Here is a 19,389-nt window from a genome sequence, read left to right on the forward strand (position 1 = left end):
CGCACCACCACCACGGCCGGCAATATACAGTCAATCCGATGTAGCAGGGTGATGAGAACTGATGGAGTGTGGTGGTAAGCAACCGAATGCGAAATACAATGTATTGTTGCTGATAGTGAAACTAACCAGCGCAGCTGCAGATAGTGCGATAATACATTTCATAGGCACGGGAAAAAACACCTGGAGGCTGAATTTCACCACTTATTTCAGGTGGTATAAACGCAGTTTGCTCTAAAGAAGTATAATTTTTATACTAGGAACTCGGAGGTGCGGATATAGGTTGAGGACACTCTGTTGGCCTTTGGGTAGAAATTTTCTCTAAAGGCGGAAGAATCACCAATGATCAACGGCATGAGGATGAAGAAGGCATTGGAAATAACTGTATTAAAAATACTTAAGGTGTATCCCCATGACAAAGTGTTTCAAATGGCTCTGAGCACTATGGGACTTACATCTGAGGTCATCAGTCCCTTAGAACGTAGAACTACTTAAACCTAACTAACCTAAGGATATCACACACATCCATGCCAGAGGCAGGATTCGAACCTGCGACCGTAGCGGTCACACGGTTCCAGACTGAAGCACATACAACCGCTCGGCCACACCGGCAGGCTATGCCCAGGACATATGGCATGTAATTGAAAGAGTGTCAGCGTGATCTCTCCATTGGCAAAAGATTCCTGAATGAATTCGGATCTGCGGGAGGGGAAACCCATTGGGGAGATCAAAATGATATATAGACTCAATAACGAACGACAAGTTAACATTCTACGATTCGAGACGTGGAGTGTCAGAAGTTTCAACGTGTTAGAGAAGCCAGAAAAGCTGGAAAGGAAAATAGTAAGGCACAGTCTAGATATAGAGGTGATCAGTGAAGTCTATGAATCAATTCGTGGAATTGAGGAGTTTGAACGTGGTAGAAAAATTGGAAAATCTAAAAATGGAAATGCTAAGGCTCAGTCTACATATCGTGGGGGACAGGGAAGTAAAATGGGAAATGGAAAGCAGACAGCTGTTTCTCATCAGACGAACATCAACAGCAGCAGAAAATGATACAACGGGAGTAGGATTCATTAAGAATAGGAAGGTAGGGCAGAGGGTGAGCTACTGTGAACAGTTCATTATTAGAATTGTTCTTTTCAGAACTGAAAGCAAACCAAAACCTACAACGATAGTTCAGGTACACATACCGACGTCGCGAACGAGATGATGGTATAGAGAAAGTATATGAGGGTATTAAAAGGGTGATATAGTGTGTAAAGGGAAATGAAAATCCAATTCAAATGGTTCAAATGGGTCTGAGCACTATGGGACTTACATCTGAGGTCATCAGTCCCCTAGAACTTAGAACTACTTAAACCTAACTAACCTAAGGACATCACAAACATCCATTCCCGAGGCAGGATTCGAACCTGCGACCGTAGCAGTCGCGCGGTTCCGGACTGAGCGCCTTAACCGCGAGACCACCGCGGCCGGCAAAATCCAATTATCATGGGAGATTGGAATGCAGTTGTAGCGGAAAGAGTAGAGAAAAGGCTTACGGGAGTACATTGTTTGGTAGTAGCTAGTAGGAATGTAATAATATAAAGGATTACTTTCAAAAACTACTAAGATATGATAAACCCAAAATCCCAACCAAGCCCTTCTACATTGTCCAGTGTCCAGGTCACCTGACAAATGAGAGAACAAGTGCCATATTGCGCGTCTTATAGGCAACATAGATCGTGCAGAAGACTCAGTAGTCGAGAAAACTTGGAAATATGTCCCTGAGGAATATTGAAATAAAAAATGAGAAGAATCTGGATTGAGAAATACTACCCGAGGACTGGAATACAGCCCTAATCCACCCATTGCATAAGAAACTCAGTTGGGAAAACTCGAAAAATTACTGAGGAATATCTCTACGAATGATTACACAATTTTTTCACTAGCCATGCTGGAGAGTTTAAGGCCCAAGTCAATCCTCAAAATAGGTGAATACCAAGTGGGAATGTTGTTCAACAACCAAAAAGGTCCATAACTTAAAAAGGATCATCAGATATTACGATTTAGTAGACCGTGAAGTCCTGTTGAACATCCTTTATAATTTCGAGTTACACCTTAAAATACGGGAAACAATTTGATGTATTTCCTAGGATATCTCTCAGGTTCCTGTGAGATCAAAACAGCGATCAGAAAATACCATGGGTGTTACCGACGTTCTTCAAATGCGTTATTACAAAATCCACAGGACCCGGTGAACAAGACTGATGAAAATCGACTGTTGCCCGGTGAGAATTGGACCTAATTCAAAGGAATGACAGTAAACCGTGCAGCTTTTGTTGATAGACAAGAAGGCACCTATGGAACAAATACGTACATTTTAGGTAGTAATTTGGTATGTAAAGGGAAATGAAAATCCAATTATCAATGGAGATTGGAATGCGGTTGTAGCGGAAATAGTATAGACAAGGCTTACAGGAGAACAAGGTTTGGTAGTAGGTAGCAGGAATGACAGACGAGAAAAACAAACTGAGTTCTGCAGTACATTTCGGCTAGCAATAGCGAATATTCTTTTTAAGAACCACGACAAGAGGAAGTACATTTGGAAAAGGCCGGGATATACGAGAAGATTTCAGTTACATTACATCATCATTAAGCAGAAATTCTGAAATCAGATACTGGATTTTAGGGCGTACTTAGGTGCAAATGCAGACTCGGATCGCAATTTAGTAATGCTGCAGTACAGGTCGATGTTTAAGGGACTAGTTAGGAAGAATCAATGCGCAAAGAAGTGGTTACGGAAGTACTAAGAGCTTTGCAACACTTAAAATGAAATAAGGCGGAATATCTAGATAAAATTCCTTCAGAATATATTCGGGGGAAGTGGGAACAGAAAGCGACATTTTGCGATAGTGTGTAGCAACCATGAGTGTGACTTTCGGAAAAAATCGTCCACACAATTTCGAAGATTGCAAGATTCGACAAGTGTGTGAATTACCACAATTAGCCTACCACCACAGGCATCCAAATTGTTCAAATAGTTCAAATGACTCTGAGCACTATGATACTTAACATCTGAGGTCATCAGTCCCATAGAACTGGAACTACTTAAACCTAACTAACCTAAGGACAGCACACACATCCATGCCCGAGGCAGGATTCGAACCTGCGACCGTAGCAACAGCACGATTCCGGACTGAAGCGCCTAGAACCGCTTGGCCACAACGGCCGACTCCAAATTGTTAACAGGAACATAATACAGAAGGACGGAAAATGAAACTAAAAACTGAAGATCTGTTACATGACGATCAGTTTGGCTTTAGGAAAGGTAAATGCACCAGAGAGGCGGTTCTGTCGTTTCGGTTGATAATAGAAGCGAGACTAAAGAAACGTCAAGATTTGTTCATAGTATTTGTCGACCTGGAAAAGCATTCGACAATGTCAAATAGTGGACGGTTTTCAGAATCATAAGAAAATTAGTGGTAATTTGTAGGGAAAGACGGATAATATACAATATGTACAAGAACAGAGAGGAAACGATAAAAGAATGGGAGACGATAAACGGGATGCTGGTATTAATAAGGGTGTAAACGAGAGATGTAGTCTTTCGCCCCCTACTGTTCAGTCTGTATATCGAAGAAGCATACACGGAAGTAAAAGGAACGTTAAATAGTAGAACTGAGATTCATGATGACAGGACGTCGACGGTAAGCTTAACTGATGTCACAGGTATCCTCAGCGAAAGTGAATTTGAGTTACAGGACCTGATGCATGGAATGAACAATCTAATGGGCAGAGAATATGAACTGTGTGTAAATCGAAGATAGACGAAATTAATGGAATGAAGCGTAAGTGAGGACAACGAGAAACTTAACATCAGGATTGGTGTCACGGAAGTAGACGAAGTTGAGAAATTCTGCTACCTAGGCAGCAAAGTAACCCATGACGGGCGGACCAAGGAGGACATTAAAATCGGACTTACAGTGGCTGAAAGAGCATTACGGGACAAGAGTTGGATTGTTTTGGAGAAGAGACCAAACAGCGAGGTCATCGGTCTCATCGGTTAGGGAAGGATGGGGAAGGCTGTCGGCCATGCCCTTTCAAAGGAACCATCCCGGCATTTGCCGGGAGCGATTTAGGGAAATCACGGAAAACCTAAATCAGGATGGCCTGACGCGGGATTGAACCGTCGTCCTCCCGAATATTCCTGGACAAGAAAAGCCTGCTAGTATGAAACATTAACCTTAATTTGAGGAAGAAATTTCCGAGAATCGTCGTTTGGAGCAAAGCTTCGTATGGTAGCGAAACATGGACTGTGGAAAGCTGGAACAGAAGAGAATCGTATAATTTTAAATGTGGTGTTACAGAAGAACGTTGAATGTCAGGTGGACATGAGATAAGGATCAGGTTTTCCGCATAATCAGCGAGGAAAGGCATATACAGAAATAGTGACAGATAGAAGGGACAGGATGGTAGTACATCTGTTAAGATATTAGGGAACAACTTCCATGGTACTAGATGGAGCCGTAGACGGCAAAAGTTGTAGAGGATCACAGAGAATGGAGTGCATCCGGAATTAATTGAAGATGGAAGACGTGGGCTACGAGTGCTACTCGGAGCTCTAGAGCTTCGCACAGGAGAGCAGCTCGTGGTGGACGGATCCAACCAGTCAGAAGATGATGAGATATGATATCCGGGCCGATTCCGCAGTTTTCCATTCTTCATAGAGTTGACGCTTTGTTTGAAATTTCGTTATCTTTCTCCGAAAATTCAGTAGCACTGTTTGAAGTTGTGCAACCTCTCACTGATTCCCTTGAAATCACTGTAACCTACTTCGCACGCTATTAGAAGTGCATAACGTAGTAGATCAGTGTCATGCACGTACTGTAAATTCTACCGAGACTCGCTGAAACGCACAAACGCCAGTTTTTATGAAACGTGAACCTTATCCTCCCTTGAATATCCGTAGTTTTTCTGCTGCACTACAGTGTCATATTGCTGGAGACTTATTCGAAATATGTTCACAACTTAATTTTACTCTGCTGTGGCTGATCTTCCATGTATATAATTATGTTTAGTACCCGCTGCTTGAAGAATATTTTCTTCTAATACTTTTCACTGGAGGCGGTATTTGTCACTCCCTGTGCGACAAGGATGAGAAAGAACTTGGCTCGACACCTGTTTCAGTGTCAGTTTCATTTATTGAGCACGCATCGTCGTAACTGTAACATTTATATTGCCCGCACATGCAAGCGTACATGATACCACACATTTTACTGACTAATATCGCAGAAGCGCTAAAATTTTATCTGGCGCTTCTCCCTCACTCAGCAATATTCAGTTGGTTCCCTTCTGATGAAGTGCCAACTTCGGCAGCTGCTGTTGTAGATAGAGTGCAATGTTTACTTTGTTTGTTTGTCGTTACCATTACTCTGCTTTGTAACATCACCCATAGCACTGTAGCACTGAGAGTTACTCGTCGACTAAACAATTCAACTACACTCCGTAGCCTCATGCTTTGCTCAACACTGAATACCTTCAGTCCGCCCCCGTGGCCTTTAGCAGCCAATATTGTGGTAGCATGGTAGACGAATGTGGAGCGTCAAATGCCGTAAACGTCACTGGTCTTTTGCGACCTCGCACTCATTAGGTTCCTTGTTTGATAATTTTCTTAGTCAAAGAGTAGTTAGTCGTAACGGAACACTATTTGAATATATGACAGTGAAAGTGATACTATCCTGTTAAGAGAGGTTACTTGGTAACGACAAGAATTGATCTGAAGATGGGTGACACTGTTCGAAACATGTCAAATAATTAAGATGGAAAATTCAGACATCCACGAGGTTTTCTTCTTGTTTTTTATTCACAGATATGATTGTATAGGTAAATATACCGTGGTGCGTTCTGTCCGTAGACGGGTTAATGGGACATTACCTAGAGCCACAGCATCCTCTTCCAGCGGCGTCATTGGATGCGATATGGAGGGGCATGTGTCGACAAACCCCTCTCCCTATCGTCTTCAGGCTAATCGACCTTGGAATCGATATTAATATATCACGTAAGTCTTCAGTCGACCTGAGGAATCTGAGTACTTCCCGTAAATGTCCTCCCACGTAGGAAGATTCCTGGCAGAACCAGGTGTCGAACACATGTCCTCCGCATGGCAGTCAGTCGCGATGACCACTCAGTTACGGAGGCGGATCGGGTATTATTACATATAGGGTGTCTAAAAATGATTGATCCATTTTTGAAAGACTGCCCTTTTTCATGAATGGAAATAGATACTTGCAGTCTGGTGTAACTTGCATATAAAAACTAAATTCTTGTCTCGACATCCAGTTGTGAGTTGTCAGATTCCAGTTCATGAGCTTGTCGGTATGGGTCTCCCGGTACGCTCGTTCTAAGGTAAAAAAAAATTAATAAATAAAGGTAAAAATTAATATTGGATACTGCTGGGAAACACGAAATCAATCGAGCCCAAGCAGCTAAATAAATCACAACTGAGAAACGTAATTACGAAAAATCTCTTGTTCATGAGATAGACCAAAACTTCTTGAGAAAACCTTTAAAAGAAAACTCATGGGCCACTAGCTGTTATCACTATGTTTCGGGGTTAGTTTGTTTCAGGGAGGAGACCAGACAGCGAGGTCATCGGTCTCATCGGATTAGGGAAGAACAGGGAAGGAAGTCGACCGTGCCCTTTGAACGGAACCATCCCGGCATTTGCCTGGAGCGATTTAGGAAATCACAGAAAATCTAAATCATAATGGCCGGACGCGGGATTGAACCGCCGTCCTCCCGAATGCGAGTCCAGTGTGCTAGCCACTGCGCCACCTCGCTCGGTCGCTATATTTCCAGCTAAAGTATTGTTCATTGGTGAATTTAGCTGAATAAAATTGTAATAATATAGAGGATTACTTTAAAAAACTACTAAGATATGATACACCAAATATCCCAATAGAGAGCAACGAACCCATTCTCCAGAGTCCAGGTCACCTGACAAACGCGAGATCAAGCGTCATATTGCGCGTCCTAACATAGATCGTGCAGAATACGCGGTAGTCGAGGAACCTTGGAAATATGTCCCTAAGAAATATTGAAACAGAAAATGAGAAGAATTTGGACAGCGGAATTACTACCCGAGGACTGGAAAACAGCCCTAGTCCATCCATTGCATAAGAAAGTCAGTTTGGAAAACTCGAAAACTTACTGAGCAATATCTCTGCAAATGCTAACTACAATAGTTTCTCACTAGCCATGCTGGAGCGTTTCAGGCTCAAGTCAATCCTCAAAATAGGTGAATACCAAGTGAGCTTCAGGGAATGTCGTTCAACAACCAAAAAGGTCCATAATCTAAAAAAGGATCATCACATATTACGATTTAGTAGACCGTGAAGTCCTGTTGAACATCATTTATGATTTCGATATTGAAATTACAGTTAAATCAATACAATGAAATGAATAACCTTAGCTGCATACAGGCGTTGATATACGTCAAAGAGACAGTTGATAATGTTTGCCCCGACCGGGACTCGAGTCTGGGATGTCCTGCTTACATGGCAGACGCTCTATCCAACTTTTTTTTCATTTTTTCCATTATTTTCGTAATTGATCGGTGTATTTGTTCAGGACGGACGTCCTATGACACTTGTTGAAGTTCAGTGTTGATCCATTAACTCAGTCTTGTTTTTATTATAGAGGGCAGCTAACCCTCTGACCGAACACGCTGATTTACCGTGCCGGCGCCCTTCTGAGCCACTGAGGACACAGAGAATAGTGCAACTGCAGGGACTTATATCTCGCACGCCTCCAGTAAGATCCACATTCCCAACTTATTGTCCCGCACTATATTCGTCGTGCCTCTGCCCATTACACTTATTACTTGCAGCTTTACCAATTCCCGTAAGAGTTCGGGCGCAGAAGATGGTCATATGGCCGGTGAGCCTTAGCTATATATATCCGAAAGAACAGATACCATCTTCATATATATTTAGATATTGACCTTAAAATACGGCAAATAATTAGATAAATTTCCTAGGATATCTCTCAGGTTCCATGAGATCCAAACAGGGATCAGAAAATACCATGCGTTATTACAAAATCTACAGGTCCCGCTGAACAAGACTGATGGAAATCGACTGTAGCCCGACGAGAATTGGACCTAATTCAAAGGAATGATGGTAAACTGTGTAGCTTTTGTTGATAGACAAGAAGGCATCTATGGAACAAATACGCAAACCTTAAATAGCCTACCAAAGGTAGCGCACGATCTAGAACAAAAAAAGTGTTTCACAGAACGCTAGGTTACATCACTATGATACGGTACAGAATTCAGCACTTATGTAAGCGGAAGAAATCCCATCCGTAAATGGAAATAAATGCCCCCATGAGGAACTGGAGAGAAATGAGCTGACTTACCAGGGCAATAATGGGATTAAATTACAAGAATGGTATCGTCCAAAACAGACCCAACGAGGAAGTCTACGGCCAAATTGAAAAAAAAATTGTATATTCAGTCTGCCGGCCGGTGTGGCTGAGCGGTTCTAGGCTCTTCAGTATGGAACCCTGCGACCGCTACGGTCGCAGATTCGAATCCTGCCTCGGGCATGGATGTGTGTGATGTCCTTAGGTTAGTTACGTTTAAGTAGTTCTAAGTTCTAGGGGACTGATGACCTTAGATGTAAAGTCCCATAGTGCTCATAGCCATTTGAATCATTTTTTATATTCAGTCCGGAAAAGCAGTACAGTTTTGCAGTTACTTCAAAATAACAGGAGCGAATAGATTGAGTAAAGAGATCTAACACCATTTTTACGCAGACCCAAAATCCACAAGTCCCTAGTTTAGCAATGGTAAACAATACCTCCAACTCCTACAACAGAAAGCCGTCCATGCCTGAATGGACTCTCTCCTATAAGGGGATAGAGATACATCGGCTACGGGGAGAAGAACACCCCAAAATTAGGTTTGGTGCTTCTTGGAATGAGGAGCATAAGCCTAGAACGAAGGAAATTCGGCATTCTTAGAATGAAAAATTTACTTCCTTACGTAACAAGACTAATCTTGGTCACTGATATCACCCGTGAAATAATAATAATGCGCTGGTGTGCAAAATATGAGGACGAAAGTAACTTTCTCGTGTTTCACTGCCAAGTAACACAATTTGATCTAACTTGAACCTAACATACAAGAAATGGCTACAGTGTACCACTGAAAGTAACTATAAAGAATACGCAGACAATAATTATAGCCAAGTCACAACGATGTATGATGGTCTCCTGTTCACTGTTAAATGTGGCACATGGTTCGTAATAACTGTTTGATAACCACGTACATGATACTCCATACACAGTTGTTTTGAATCATGTTTGACAAACAGAATGCAAAATGTTGTGCTGAATAATTCAGACAATACCAGAATGGAGGAAAATTTTAGTTGCTGAGGAAAAAACCACAGAGGCAGTCCCACAAGGTGGAATTATGGATCCACCCCTATTCTTTATATATGTCAATTACCTTCCATTTCACATTCCACAAACAAATTTGATACTTTTTCAGGAGAATATTAGTGTTATAACAAGTCTCATTAGAGAGAAAGCAACAGGGGATTGCATAAACGATATTTTTCAACGAATTATTAAGAGGTTCTCTGAAAATGGACAACCTCTAAGTTTTGAAAAAAAAAAAAAAAAGCACTACATTCAGTTCTATACAACAAATAGCGCCATATCAACAACTGATGCATAGCATGGAGGGGAGTCAATAAGTAGGGTAAAATGCTCCAAAATTTTGGATGTAAGTATTGATGAAAACTTGAACTCGATTAAGCATATTACTAAGCTTCTCAAACAGTTACGTTCAGCTAATTTGGCTCTTCTTTTAACTGCTAATCTTGGAAGCAAACGTGTAAACTCCCAAACAAATTTCGCATATTCCCATTGAATAATGTCGTGCGGAGTTATTTTCTGGGGCAGTTCGTCGCTTAGGAAGAAAGTATTTACTGTGCAAAAGCGAGCAGTAAGAATAATATGTGTTCAGCCACGTATGTCTTGTAGGTACCCTTCAAGGAGCTAGGCGTTGTAGCTGTGCTGTCATAATACATACCTTCGCTAGCAAAATTCGTCATGAATAATCCATCACAATTTGAGAAGAACATTATTGTTAATTTGCGGCGGATGACTTCGTGAATGACGTAATCCAGGGTAATACCTGCTGAGATATAGACGGCCGCGACGTTTTTTTTACTAAGCTCTGTAGCTGGAAGCATGAGGTGGGTATATATGAGTAATCGGAATTATTTGGCGGCGGCTCCTGTGCTTCTTTATGTAAAAAGCATGCAGGGGAAAAAATGAATAAACTACCATGAAAAATCACACTAACTCTACTAATAATGTAACGAATGATGATTTTGTCTTCATACAGGAATCATGTAGACTGTTGTCCGTTTATCAGTGCTTATTGTAATAAAGTTTTATCATTAGCACGCAGTCTTGCATCGTGTCACCTAAGGACTCTCTCTGATACATTCTTTAAGCCACTTTTGGACGGTTGTGGTACAAGAGGTTGTTTTGTACACTGATAAGAATTATGTCAGACACAAACGATATGGAAATCGTACCACTCTACATTTTGGTGGAAATGGATTCTCTTGCCATGTTTTGAAAAGTTGTGAAGAATACCGTTGTAATGGCTAATTGTAAGAAACTAATACTGAGAATAGCGTGTGAGATCTGTATAATTTATGTAATCAGCCTACTTGGAAATAAGCGGTAGCCGTGTACACGGCATGCGATTTCTTATGTAGGGACACGCTTTAGTGGCAAGAGGCTGCAAGAAGGGGTGTGTCAGTTAAGCGGCTGTGGGACAGCCCACCAGGGGCTGGCGGAGCCCAATTCAGCCGTCATGTCTAGGAGAGATGCAGTGAGCGGCAACTGTCTAGGACATTGTAGCCATTTAACCACGTGCCTGCCAGCTGCCAACATACGGGTCAGCTGATCCTACGTAGGAGACCAGACTGACTCTGCACCTGAGCCACTGCTTGCCCAGCCAAACAATCATCAGTTCAGTAGATCGCAGCAGGGTCATTAGCCTTTGCGTCTGCGCATGATAAGCCATTTACTACTTGTTTCATGCAGAAGCCTTTGCTAATTCATGATGGAACGCCATGCTGGTTTCCTGCCTGTACTGTTCGCTTGGAAAGCACTAAGGTATGCCACTCCGGCAGTTCCTTGGCTAACTGGTCCACAATCAACTGATAGATATAGTAGTCCTGTCTGTGACTGGTGGAATAAATATGCAGTACCTCCTAATGAAGTTGGGAGCGACGAGTGAAAAAGTTGCTTTCTCGTACCTGGTGCAACCTCTGGCTCTACATCGCCCTTGGACAGCAGTGATCAACACCGATCCATCATCGTGCAAACTCAGAAGACCTCGTGTAGGCTGATGGTCTTTACAACGCTGAGTTCGAGAGGAAGAAGAAGCAATCATTGATGCAAGATGCCCCGCCACTTCACCGCCAAACTAACTGTCCGGACTGCGCCATTTGCCGAGAGCTAGTGTCGTGTGTCAGTGCCATGTGACGTTAAGTGACACCATAGGATTCGTGTTAGACCATCTGCATAGATCCTCAGATGCATTTGTGTAGTATAAATAATTTTGTGTCTATTCTGTTATGTGTCGTTGTCACTGATAATGTAATTAAATTCTGTGCCCTACTTGGGTTTTCCTGAACGATAGTTGGTTTTTCTGTTCCTGAACGTTCCTTGCATGTCATAAGATGCGAATGTTTCAATATGTCTTGATGGTTTTCATTTGACTATAATTTGATGTCCAGGATCACAATTATTGAAGTACATGAAATAAAATCGTTATAACTTCTGAACGGTTTGCGTTATGAGTTCAAACTGCACGATTTTCAGCAGAGCCGATGGGAACTAGTATGCGCATGTACGGATTGGTTCAGCTACGGAGCCCTCTTTCATTTGGATGGGTTCGTCAACAAGCAAAATTGGCGTTTCTGTAGTGCTGAGGATCCGAATTTCCCGATAAAGAAGTCTCTTCACACTCAACAGTTGACTGTGTAGCGCGTAGTGTCCAGACGCGGAATAATCGGCGCGATATGCCTTGATGACACGATGACTAACGAATGGTACGTGAAGGTTTCGGAAGATAATTTCATCTCCATTATCCAGAGTGACCCAGATTTCGACAAGATGTGGTACATGTAAGTCGGAACTCGACCCAATGAAAGCAGGAGAGTCTTTCATCTCCTGGAGCAGCACTTTGGGGTCAGGATTCTTGCTCTGGGGTGCCCAGATTACCCTGGCAACTGCCTCGACCGGCCGACATATTCTCCGAATATGAACACATGCGACTCCTCTTTCGGGGGTTACATTAAAGACAAAGTGTACAGCAATAACTTCAAAACTATTGCCGAGCTGAAAACAGCCATCGATGTACCGACACTTCAGCGGGTCATGTAGAATTTGGCTATTCGTCCGCGGCACATCATCGCCGATGATTACAGGCACGATGAAAATGTCATAAACCGAACCCGAATATCTGTAATGACATTTACATGTTGCATAAAATGTGTGCGCGCCTTACTTTGTAGCTAATTGACGGTTCTTTTCATATAGTTCAATATCTGCCGCCCTGTATTTTCCTTTCATTCAATTCATTCTTAACAATAGCAGTTATTTAATTGATATATGGACGTTCATTACGTGCCACTAGCTACATCTATTGCAATTAGTATCATTAGGACACTCTGTGTTGTGTGTTGGGTGCTACCAACGTTTATTCTGACATCTCACAATAATTTTGGTAATCGACTTATGCGATTGACGTTGCATATTTTAGTGTATTTTCCGTTGTTGTGATGATTTGTTGGTACCTTTCACCAGGTTGAATATTTTAAACTACTATGGAGAAGCTTTTGGGTGATGATGTTAAAATTTTAGGTCATGATCTTTGAGTATGCAAATGTCATAGCGATAATATATGATTTGGCGGTCACCATAGTGTGTCGGATGTGCTTTTGATTTTTTACTTTTATTGGGTATTTTTGTTGCTGTTTAATCACTGTATGATCATGTTCAAGAAGTGATTATGTTCCTCTTATGGACGTATTTATTGTCTTTTTGTGTTTTAATTTACGGAGAATGGCTGCTAGCTTGAGAAAGCCAACACTAGTCAGAATGAACGAGCGTGAACTGGAGTAAATTAAGGAGGTTTCGTCCGCTCACTAGTTGTGGTGTATTTGTACCTGACAAATGAAACTATGGTGAAAACAGCTCCAAAGGATGTGGTAGCGTTAGCATCTTGTTCGGATCTGTACGTAAAATTAAATTGCACACACCTTGGAATGATAGAGGGTGAAGGAATGACCAGTGGCAAGGCATGAAGACGATAAGCAAAATGGAGGCGAAAGAAACAGTTCCCTATTGCCCATTCTGCCTAAGCTCCTACCACCAATAATCGGGACCCGTTCGCAAGAAATATTTGCTTGTTCTTGCCGTAATTTGACAGGTCTTCGTGCGACAATCTTGGAGCAGTTCCTTCAAACGGGTTGGAAGGCAATGAAACGCATTGGGCCATAGCTAGTCTCTCGTTTCATTCCTTATCATTCTTTTTCATCCCGCGAACTTAATGCCTACAGGACAATTACTTGTGTGAAATCTAATGTATACGCAACACAGAGCAGTATTATCCAAATGAGTGCATGAAGTCCATTGAGGATTTCATATTTTTTCTTCTAGTCCTACAGCACATGGTAAATTCGTTTCTTTCATAATTAGCTTGGAGTACAGTTGTACCCCTCTGGTTCCCCTAACCAGCAGCGGGCGAGACTAATCACCAGACGCATGACGGCGATAAAACAGGTCATTACAAGCCCATTGAGAGAAGGCCCTTGGCTATTCTCTGCAGCCGAGGATGGCTCAAGCTTCTGACTTGATTAGCAACGCTCGTGGGGGACTAGGCCTGCGGGCTGCGAGTTCAGTGACCGTCCTGAGATCTCGCTGCAGTGGCAGATTTGGGTATGGAGTTTCTCTGAAACACACACTAACATCTACGTAGGGCTGTACACTAGGAAAGATAACATATCGCTGCGTAGGCCAGTGTTTGTATTGTGCTGCTGAGCTACCGGCACCGCGATCATAAACAATGATAAAGGATACTTATAGGAAGTTTAGGCAAGATGGCTTTTACTTTGTTGCCACTCGAAACATTTTGGAGCGTCGAATTACTGTTGTTGGAAAACCCATGATATGCTCTGTGCTATCTTACAATATCTTGATTCACAACCCGTTTCGATCACCCTCACAGTATCTGAAACTCCACTTCTTTTCACGTTTGTCAGACGTCAACACAAACAAAACCCTTTCAGTGCGTTAGCGTCGCTAGAATCAGTGACTAGGGTTAGGAGTGGACCATTATTCTAGACCAGAGCACATTGGTTCAAATGGTTCAGATGGCTCTAAGCACTATGGGACTTAACAGCTGAGGTCATCAGTCGCCTAAACTTAGAACTACTTAAACCTAACTAACCTAAGGACATCACACACACCCATGCCCGAGGCAGGATTCGAACCTGCGACCGTAGCAGCAGCGCGGCTCCGGACTGGTCCGCCTAGAACCGCACCGCCACCGCGGCCGGCAGCACATTGGTACTCAGCTGTAAACAATTTGTTTTATTTCAGAATTATTGCCAAAGTACTACATGAATTTACATAGATTGTGACATGACAATGTCAGGACAGTTGTCAAGATAACGCATTACGTCCAGTTTAGCAAAAGTAACCCTGAACACAACAATATCAAATTTAGAGGGTTCTCTACAAGATTATTCTTACTACTACACAGTGAGGTTTACCAGTATTACGACAAATTATCCGATTCCAGTTCTAAGTTCGGTACTATTTAGGATGACATTTATGTCTACAGAAGATGGTAAGTTTTTGTGACAAGATGAGCAAAAGGTTACTCAAGGTTGCTCGAGTTCACAGAGAACGCAGGCTGTTGAACCAACAAGTTTACGCTCTACCAGTGACTTTTACCTTTTAGCTGCGATGTGCTGTTGGCTGCATGGTTGCTCTCGCCCTCTGATAATTCTATACAAAGTTAATCAAAATATTTATTGATTTTATCAGTTGGAACTGTCTTACGTTTCTCGATAGGCGAGAAAACATGCACTCATCCCTAGCCTGAAAAATATCACGGTACAGACGTGCATAGATGGTGCATTATGTATACTTCAATCCCCTCTAGGTTCTCACAAGAAAAGTTAACTACGTGGCTGTTTCGTTTCTACGCTATTGGAGCTCAACGACTCTTCAACTAACTTCTAGCTAAATGTCAGCCAAAGTGAACCCAGTATTCACACAAAATTCCTCTTTTGGGGTCGTACAGAGCGTGGTGAGCCCTGTATTACACTTGACGCCGGTTCAGAGGAGAGTCCTCGAAGTTTTCGGTCTTGTGTCTTTCATGGCAAACGGTCCCCCACCTGTGTCCTTTCGTCCTTCATGTCACGGCTTTTTGAGACCAATGGGAGTGTTCCTTTCAGCTTGTTGAAACTACCTCTGCCAATAGCAAAGTGCCTATCATTAAACTGCGTCGAAATAACGCCCCTTTCTGCTCCTTCCGAGTTTATTTCAGCCGGTCGGACAATTTGTGGCTGCTCCTAACACCTAAAAGTTACACGTGTGCATCATGAGCGTACCACGGGCATTTCATGTGACCAACTGCGTCGCTGGTCTGTTTTTATCCATTTGGAAATTCCCCAATGCAGTTTTCTAAAGAATTTCTCTGTCCCAAGCAGCACTGGCCCGAAACCTGCTCTCCTCGATGTATTGCCCCGTACGTTCGTTGTCCCTCTAGCTGCAGGTCACCAACCCCTTTTTAGAAGTGTTGCGTTATACTCGGGCCATGATGATACAATTCGTGGCTGCCCCCAAAAGTAAAATGTTTCCTCCAGCAGCCTCTTTCACCTTTGGCTCATTGACATACAGGATTTGGGTTCGGTGTGTTAATACTGTCAAATTGAGTGTCATCCCTTTGCATTATACACTGAACATTTTGATAGGTATATCTGCTCATTATCCCCGAAATATGTCAAGGGACATACTCATCTATTTCTTATGACTTATACAATCTCTCATGTAAGGTGCAAACGTCAGGGAAAGATCCTTAATGCCATAATACCGGCTTAAGCTAGCATAAAATATTGAAAACATGAAAACATGTAACAACAGTAAGTGCACATCACCACTGTATAGGCACGACACTCAGTAGGTTAAAACAAGAGCCTGATGAAAGAAGCTACAAGCCAAATCACAGATATAGACCAGAAACAAGGTGAAAGAACAGGTTCCAAAATATATGTACACTGTAGTACAGCCACAGAGAGATACATCTGCACTAAGATTACAATAAAAGAAACTTAATACAATCCAATACAAATGAATGAAAATAGTTTTTCCTCGCAGTTCATTTTATCTCTTCTTTTTTATCATTTTTATTTCTTGTTTAACTGTTTTACTTTACTTTTATTTACTTAGATTTTATTATTTTCTTTCTCACTTTGTTTCATTACAATATCATGTAATAAATCTTCCCATGATACTGTTATAATATTTCATGATGTAATGTCATATAATAAAAACAAACCACATAATAAATTATACATAGTCACCTACAATAATATGCAACACAAAAGTCACATGTTACTGCAATGTCAGATGATGAAAACAAACAGACCCTTTTCTTAGACCTACACCATATGAAAATATACATAGGTATGTGATGGACATCACTTAACTGGGTAAGAACCCAACATGGCAGATGTCAGTTTAGGAAGCATAAGTGGAAGACTGCTGATAGCCCTTTTTGCGACTGTGCAGACGTGTCTCAGACCATCAGCCACATCGTTATGAACAGCCCACTTCGAAGGTTCAGAGATCTATCAGGCCAGTGCAGAAGCTGTGGAGAGGTTAAGGACACTGCACATACATCAGTAATAATACTGATGTTACTCACAGATCTAGGTCTAAACCTGTATATGTTTGTAAATTTTCAAATAATTACACATTTTATTTTGTAGCAACACACCATATCTTCATCCTGTATAAAATATATAACATATACGTATTGAAACAATTACACTAAGCACTCCAACTACCAAAGATCATTCAGACTGGCAGCAGCAAACAAGTCAAACGTCAAATGTACATCAGAGGTTTGAGGATACGAACGGTGTAACCAAATGAGTAGCTGCATTCTGCACACATTCTGTTACAAAGTCCAGTGATGTTACGTTGTCACACAGCAAAACAACACTTTGGTGAGAACAACATCATAACCAAAAAGGTGCACAGACATGTAATGTTGAAACATTATTAGAATCAATAACACTAAAAGCAAAGAACGTAAAAACCAAACAACAACGGAAACAATTTCAAAGTCAGGACCATATCAGAAGTTCGCGATTTCATATAGTGCAACCAACTGACACCAAGGCTAAAATCACGTCTTACGGTGTCATTCACGACCTGTAATTATTCGTATCATCACAAAGTATGTGACACTACCTCCCACCCATAAACAACATTATTACAGTAATTTACCAGTAATCTAAACCTGGCATAAGCCGAGTGCACCTTATATTAGCCAACCAGTATGAAAAATGTAACGATGAATTTAGCTACCTGAAAATTCCTACACATTTTTTATCGTACACAAATCACCCTGCTGTGAAATTATTGAGAGTTTAAGAACACGGGATGAGGGGTGGGGGCAGAGGGCAGAGATGTGAGTAAATTATGTTACATCTCTCCATGCCTTATCACATGGTACATACATTACTTAACAGCACAGTGTGTATCTGTCTATCAGACATTTCTCCTAGTATATCGAAACTATTGGTGACCGCGCGAAAAAAAATTTAATTTCTTATAGGTCGGCGATCGTAGTCTTCCAGGAGGCGGTGTAGAATATTCTGGAATGAGATTTTTAGAATATCTGTGATGGGGAGAACACGGAATGAGGATTTGGACTGGCTTAAACTGCCGTTTTTCGAGAGATCACTCAGCGAAGCAGTGGACAGCATAAATCCTCGGTATTCCGGCTTCAGACATCATAGGTGGGGCATTCATTTTAAAGGCGGCAGTCGAGGTTCAGCAGTCAAGATTCGACATTTAGTATTCGGCTTCAGCAATCTCAATAGTAGATGATCCATGCAATGCAAGAGACCATCACTGACTGCGAATTCACCTCACTTTTTAGAATGAGATTTTCACTCTGCAGCGGAGTGTGCGCTGATATGAAACTTGCTGGCAGATTAAAACTGTGTGCTGGAAACATGCCCCAAGCTGTGGCTAAGCCATGTCTCCGCAATATCCTTTCTTTCAGGAGTGCTAGTTCCGCAGGGTTCGCAGTAGAGCTTCTATAAAGTTTGGAAGGTAGGAGACGAGGTTTTGGCAGAAGTAAAGTTGTGAGGAGGGGGCGTGAGTCGTGCTTGGGTAGGTCATTTGGTAGAGCACTTCCCCGCGAAAGGCAAAGGTCCCGAGTTCGAGTCTCGGTCCGGCACACAGTTTTAATCTGCCAGGAAGTTTAACCTCACTTTAATTGGTGCCAGTTCCTCAGTGAAGTGATGTACGAAAATCATACTGGATCATAGGTGCGTATTTTCATATTACAAGATTGATCCCCTTTACGGTGACATAGCAATGACTTTGCTCTTTGAAGTTCTCATTCCTCCACTCAATAACCTTCAAATGTAATCATCACCATCAGTTTAATTTCATGATTAAAATTCATTTGGACATTCATCGGTTGATGTATGAAGAGACAATGCTGTGCTAAACAGAGATCCACTGGCACCAGTTATATAATATTGGCTCTAGTTATGACTGCACAAATGATTGAATTCCTTGCCCGCATCTCGTGGTCGTGCGGTAGCGTTCTCGCTTCCCACGCCCGGGTTCCCGGGTTCGATTCCCGGCGGGGTCAGGGATTTTCTCTGCCTCGTGATGGCTGGGTGTTGTGTGATGTCCTTAGGTTAGTTAGGTTTAAGTAGTTCTAAGTTCTAGGGGACTGATGACCTAAGATGTTAAGTCCCTTAGTGCTCAGAGCCATTTTTTGAATTCCTACTGATTTATTTCGGTCAAGGAGGCTGGACATGGTGTAATGGAATACCGAAATTGTTTCCATAAGTAAATTAAACGCGTAATTTAAGGCTCTAGTTGTTTGAAATTACATATCATTTGTTATGTCACCGTACCAAGACGACAGCTCGGGCAGTCCGCTGCCTATACTTGAACACAGGCAGGAGATACGAAGCACATAATGTTTTCAATTACGGGTGAATCAATAAAAAATGAATCGAATGGAATGATTTTCTTTCTAATATG

This window comes from Schistocerca serialis, chromosome 8, assembly GCF_023864345.2.
Source record: "Schistocerca serialis cubense isolate TAMUIC-IGC-003099 chromosome 8, iqSchSeri2.2, whole genome shotgun sequence".
NCBI classification, from domain to species: Eukaryota; Metazoa; Arthropoda; class Insecta; order Orthoptera; family Acrididae; genus Schistocerca; species Schistocerca serialis.